Source organism: Oryctolagus cuniculus, chromosome 1 (genome assembly GCF_964237555.1).
Source record: "Oryctolagus cuniculus chromosome 1, mOryCun1.1, whole genome shotgun sequence".
NCBI classification, from domain to species: Eukaryota; Metazoa; Chordata; class Mammalia; order Lagomorpha; family Leporidae; genus Oryctolagus; species Oryctolagus cuniculus.
This window is the reverse complement of record NC_091432.1, coordinates 108,228,347-108,235,432: the sequence shown is the minus strand read 5'-3', so window position 1 is coordinate 108,235,432 and position 7,086 is coordinate 108,228,347.

Genomic DNA, 7,086 nt, shown 5'->3' with positions numbered 1-7,086 from the left:
AGTCTGTACTTGGGACAGTAGCATGTCAGGGGTCTCTACAAAAAAACTCCCCCAAACATCCTTGACACTGGTTCTGCCTGTGGCTCATGGGACCTGAGTGGCATGACAGCTGGCACCAATAGCCTTGCTGTCTTGCAGAGTGTTCTTGTTGAAAGCCTTCCAAATGAGGAGTCAGTGTTACGGCGCAGGGGGTTAAGCTGCTCCTTGTGATGCTGCCATCCCATATCGGGAGTCCTGGCTGTTCTGCTTTTAATCCAACTACCTGTCGAGTACTTTGGCCCCTGCCACCCACGTGGGAGACCAGGATGGAGTCTGGGCTTTGGCTCCTGGCCTCTGCCTTGCCCAGCCCCAGCCCTTGTGGCTATTTGGTGAGTGAACCATAACATGGGAGATTTGTCTCTCTCTGTCACTCTGCCTTCCAAATAAATAAAGTAAAATCTTTAAAAAAAAAAAGAATGAATTTCAAATTACTTGGTAACGGGCCCAAGCAGTATTCCCAAGTGCAGTTTATATCTAAAATTTATGTCTTTCTGTTAGTGGTAGGAGGTGTGAGATACAATAACTTATCATTTATACCATTTTATTTACTTTTTATTTTAATCCTACATATTCATGAGGTATAGTACAATAACTCAATACCTGCATTCAATGTGTGAAGATAGTCTGGTTAGTTAGCGTTTCCATCTCCTTAAACATTTTTTAAACAGGTTTTTGATTAACAGTTAATAATTATATGTAATTATGGGGTTCAGTGTGACATTTCAATAAATGTACACAATGTGTACTGCTCAAATCAGGGTGATTAGCGTTTCCCTCCCCCTGTCATTACCTTATGATTGGAGCCTTTGAGCTCCTCTCTTCTATTTGCTCAGAACATATATAATAGGTTATTAGGAACTCATTATTTATCTTAGAGAGACTGTCTCAGCTTGTCCCTGGCTGTCAGAATCCTAAATACTCCACCTCCGTGGCAGAATTCTGAATCTTCATGGAGTTTTCCTCTTATCTGTTGCCTCAGTGTTCTTAGTAGGCTATTCAGAGCAGTGCTATTCAAAGCATGTCTTATGCCTGGTGCTGGCCTGTGAACTGTTTGTACTTTTCTGCAATGAGGTAAATGCAGAACTGAGAGGTAAGCTTTTAGAAAGCCTTATAGCTGTGGCCATTAAGTGCCTAATCAGTGGAGTTGTCTTATTTAGCCAGATTAGACCCCCTGGCGTGTTATTGCACTCCACAGTGAGCCACATGCAGCATAAGCTGTGTATTAGTCCCATGTTATAACGCGGGGTATTTTAGGGTTGGTTTGTCAACTGAAATCCTTAGGTATAAACCCACAAATCTATTTCTTTCATTAAAAGATGATCCAAGTTTAACTTAGTATTGGGACTGGCTGATGAAGAATTGAAGAATGATTTCGTTTGGGTAAAAGTGAAAAATGAATACGCTGAGCTTACTGGAAATTTTAAAATCTCTTCTATTCCTCATTGTATCCCTCTGTAAGATTAGCTTCTCTAGTGTGAGTGTTGTGTCATTGAAATGAATCATAGAAATGATTTAGATAGACATTATTCCCAGTGAAGATTATTATCAATCCAATCGAATTTAGATAATTTTACAAGCAAGAAGTAAGTGTGCTTAAGGGTATTTAATAGTGGAATGAGTATTTCACTCACAACTTTTTGTTTAGTTATAAATGAAGAATAAAAAAAGTTTTGAGTATAATGGTGATTTTTAGATGAATAATCTAATGTACACATTCAAATGAACAATGTGTGCAGGTTTTTTTTAGTTCTTTTTTCCTGTTAAATTTTTCCTGATTATATTTGTGGAATGCTGAACCTAATGACTAGACTGTTTTATATATGTTTGGTTTTTATGTCACTTTCTAGTAATCCGTTTTCATCAAACTTTGTTAGAGTCAGTCATTGAGGAACTGAAAAAAAAAATTAGCCCTTTACAGTTAACAGTTCTCAGAGTACAAGTATAATCAGCCACACTGTGGATTTCCTTGATGGCCTCCGAAAGTCAAGGTGAACAGAGTCCTTGTGGACTATACTATGGCAAAGAGTTAACAGAGTTAATTGTGTCTATGTACTGCTGCCTTCACCATGTAAATGCAAACTTAATTTTTTTTCTACTGATGAGCATTGAGAATATATCTGCCAGATTATTCCAAGCTATATTCCAAATTGGGCTCATCTATTTCTGTATAGATACCACACCTACCACATCAGCTGCAGTTGGAGCTACCACCTGGTTAAGGTTACAATAGTATATTGTCATCTGTCATTATCAGTCAGATTCCCACGGGGCCAAGATAATCAAGATGTAGCTTCTTACTTTTGTATCTTAGAAACCTTTGATCCTAGTGGTAACTGCCGTCACTTCCCCAGCTGCAGCATTTTTTCTGACATACTTTCTTGGCCCGTGGTGAGAGTAAGGCATTTCAAAGGCATTTCCAATTGATCCTGTTGGCCTTGGTTGTCTCAGGCTTACAAACTATTTTGGTAATTACACCCATTTGGTCTTTAATAATTGAATGCTTCTCCTTGTTCTCTACCCTTTAAAATCCCATAACCCCCAGTTGTATCTCCCGGGTTCGATAGAAACTGATTTATTCTAAGGAATTGGCATATACATGATGGTAGGACTGCACTTCTCCCAGGAATGTTGTATTACTTTTGGCTTGTAATTGTTGCAGGTAGATACAGTTGTACTGGGTTTCACGTGATCTTGGCCTCCATAATAATCCTCTCCCTGCTAGACAAAGAACCCATGTAGGCATTCTGTCAGTTGTAGAGCACATCTATTCCAATTATCCATTTCAATGCTAAGGAAATAACTGCAGAATGGGTTTAAGGATCCATTGGATCCACTGTAAGATACAGCTGAGCTAAAACTCCATTGGTTATTTGGCTTTTATAAGATTGTACTTTTATTGGTGGACTGCAGGTATAATTTTGGATCTCTAGGAATTAGTGTCAGAGCCAATATTCAGTAAGCCCAAAAAATTGTATTTCTCTTTCCCCAATGCCTTGATAAATGACTGTAGATCTTCTTGGAAAAAACTAGGAGAAAGATAAACTGTATAGATTTTTGGCAACGTAGCAGGGTCCTTCCTTAAGGAGACTTGGGCTCTCTTTCATTTAGGGGGTTCTGAGTCTATAAACTGACTCAAGTCTGAGAGTGGACTCAAGAGGCCATGACCGTGTTTCTATAATTCAAACAATATTTCTGTTCACTAAGTGTAGAACTCTTCTGCTTATAGTGAACAGAAATCTTGTGGCCATTGAAAGAGACTGGGGTGGCTGTGTCCCTCTCCAGCTTCTTGTTTTGAGGTGTGGTCTCTTCCTCACACATTTGCTCCCACCATAATGTGACACAGCCAAGAAAACATTCTCCAGAGTCAAGCCAATGCAGCTGCCATGCTCGTTAACCCCTAGAATGGTGAGCTAAATGAACCTCTTTTCTTTACGAAGCTAGCCTGCCTCAGCTGCTTCATTATAATAGTGATAAACAGACTAGTATACCATGCCACAGGTCTCAGAGAGTCAAACAATTCTGGTTACAGCTTTGACTGTGTTGTCCATTACAGAAACCATGCCCAACTAGTCTTTGGCAATCAAGTGTTGATGCTTAGGTCCTGCAACCTAGAATCTCACTATGCCTACTCTGTTGAGAAATCTCAGTTTGTTGGTAGCAGTTCCTACTGCAATTTCTGGCCTGTTAAAAAGAACAGCCAACAAACTCTTTAAGGATGCTATGGCTCCCCTCATAAGTTTATTTCCCATAATTGCAGGGAAAGATGTAATCTTTGGACCCTCCTTACATGATGAATTTACTCTAATATTCCAATATCCCCAGATAGGGATATTTTCCTCTTTTGTATACCAAGGCAGTCTTGGAATCACAAATTCATCTAATGTAGGCCATGTTGGGTCCATCTTTCAGTCAACCAACCAACCAACCAACCAGCCCATCAAATAGACAAGGCTCTTCCTAGCTTCTCAGGCTGAAATGGAATCTAGAATCTCTGCTTAGTGGGCCTACATCAGTAAGTTCAGCTTGACCTAACTTAGTGCTCCTTCCTTTTTGATCCCATGCCCTGAATACTCATTTCACAAATAGTCCTCAGATTTCTATCTGTGTAAATTGCAAACATGATGCCCTTCTTTTGATGCACAGTGGACTTTCTCTTGGCTCACTCTTTGCACCTCACCCTTTTGGGCTGGTTGAGACTTGAGGCTATTATCCGTCTAGAAAAAAGGGTTGACAGGGATAGGTTCTGAAGAGAATCAGCTGTGCCTTAAAGCCCACTAGCTTATGGAACTCTTATAGTTTCAGGCAAAGGAGAGCAAATTCAACCAGCATTGGAAGGACTGCTTCTACAAAGAAGACTCAGAGCAGTTCAGAGTTACAGGGTCTCCGTATTCATGAGGATCTGCTCATATATCCCTATTCCAATTTTGAGGATATGATTTCTTTCCAATTAACATTCCAGTGTCACCAGAAGATACTTTGCAAAGTTGGAAATGCAATTTGTGTTGTAATTCACTCACTTGCGGTATGACACTGTGAGTTGATGTTTAGAAATCAAATTCATGGGTCTACAGGAGGCAAAGGTTACCTTCACTATGCAGTCAGAAGTTTCCAGGATTTAATCCCAAGTTCAAAGAGAACTTTGGAGTATTTTAGGAAGGGTGGGGATATGTACTGATTTACAGATAAAGAAAAATGTTTTTGCTGTTGTGTTAATGACGAAGCAATGAAAATTAAGATATTGTTATAATCGTCCCATAAGATGCTGATGGCTTGGGCCAGAGTGGTAGCAATAAAGACAAAAGAGCAGTGAATCAATGTAGTCTATTCGTTCTTTGAGGCAAGGTCGCAGGACTTGCTTATAGGTAGGCTTTGAGGGTAGCAGATCAAGGGTGCTTTCCATGTATTCGGTTTGAACAACTGCATAGATGGTGGTGACATTGACTCATAGCTGCAGGTACGGGGGTAGGAGGAGTCAAAATTTAAGTATGAGAAATCTTTCAGCTATCCACGAGTAGATGTCAAGTAGGCAATTGAATTCTGTCACCCACTTATCTACCAAATGGGTTTCTGTTCTTATACAGGCCATACTCAAATTTTGACAAATTGTCCCCCAAAAGTCCTTTAGAGAAACTATTTTTCTGATATAGGACCAAATCCAGTATTACACATTCTATTCCATTGTGATATGACTTCAGTCTCCTTAATCTAGAGCAATTCTGTTTTTCTATTTTTCTATTTCATGACATTGAAAGTTTTGAAGAACACAGGCTGTCGTTAGGTAGAATGTCCCTCAGTTTGGCTATGCGATGATTTCTTCATGGTTAATTTCAGATTAGCATTTTTGGCAGAAGAACCATGGAAACCACGTTGTGTCCTCTTCAGTGCAGTCTGTCTTAGAGACACATGGTATTAATGTGCTCCACTCTGGATATTGTTTACTTTGATCACCTGGTTAAGTATTGTCCTCTAAGTTTCTTTATTATAAGTCTTATTATTTTCCCCTTTGTAATTAATTAGTAACCATTGGGTAGATACTTTGAGATTGATACATGGAGATTGTAAATACCCTATTACTCATCCAATTTGTACCCCATGGTTTAACATCAATTGATGATTTTTTTTACCTGTACAATTATTATTTTGTTATTTGCAAACTGATGACTTTTTAAACCAAATAATTCCTCTTACATTTATTTGTTGGCATCCTGCTGAAAGGAAGAGCTACCACATGCCATTGAAATGATACAAGTTTTTCATCACATTATAAACTCCCCAAGAGCTCTCACACCAAAGCTGTGTCTGGAGTTTACGATCAGGAAATAGGTATTGAAATGAACTGAACTAAATTTACCCTACCTTTGGAGAAGATATTAAAAATGTCTGCTTTCGAGGTTCCTTTGAGGCCAAAGTGAGATCTTGTACACGGGGAGGCTTTGTAACCTGTAGCTAGCTGGCTTTACAAGATGTGAGCTGGAATCCTGGTTAGGGCTCAAGCCATGCCCGTCTCAAGGCACAGGGTAGAGCAGCCAGGACTTGTAGTCCAGCAGGAGGAGGGAAGTCAGTGGGAATGGCTAGGAAAGTCAATGTGTAAGAAAATGGAGGGTGCAGCAGCATCTCCCTGGAGCTTCCACCCTCCTCTCCGACTTCGAGGAAGCGCTGGGCGTGTGCTCAGGCCCTGTTGCTTCCACTTCCCCCTCCCTGCAGCCCTCCCCTTCCTGCCGCACCAGCACCACTCTGCCTGTCTCTCCACTCCCTCTCCTCCAGAAAAGCAGGAACTTTCCCGCAGCTGTCAGGCGTCTTTCCCTGAAGAATATCTCTAATCGCCCCGCCTGATTGGGTCTCGTTAGCGGCTGGTGGCATTGATTGTACTCAATCAGCACCCTCCTGCCCAGCTGGGAAAATGTCCCATTTGTCCCCCCATTTTATCTACTCTTCTTTCTACAACTATTTTACAATTTTTCTGGGATTTAAAAAAATGCAAGCCCAAAGACCAGAATTTTCTGCCGTTCCTGGCTGTGGGACTCTTTGTGACTTGACTTTGCATCAAGCTTTCCTGTCCTCCGTATTTCAGAGCATTTCTGGGAGTGCCTGGGAGGATCTCTGGGGCCTCACTCTCCTCCCAACCCTGCCTCATCAGCAACAACAACAACAAAGAGAACAAGGGCAGGCGTTTACTTACCCTCACAGTACACAAAATGCATTTGCAGAAACGGACCCTTGTGTGTCTCCCATCCATCCTGCAGCAGAGCTGTTATCATCACCTTCCTCACCCTTATTTGGTGGATGAGGCAACTGAGGTCCAAGAAGGTTAAGGGACTTAAGATGTGGCACAGCTGCTACTCAACCCCAGGTAACTGACTCCAAGGAGTGGCATTATGCGGAGACCCCCAAGCCCCACCATTAGTCCCGCTGGCGGCGGCCTCACCCCCTGGTAAGACCAGGTGGCATAATTCTCCACTGGTGTGTCCAGCAGAATCACTGTGTCCATGGGCAGAGCAGTCGGCCTGTTGGGAGGAGGACCCCCTCTTGCTGATCCATCGTGACAGG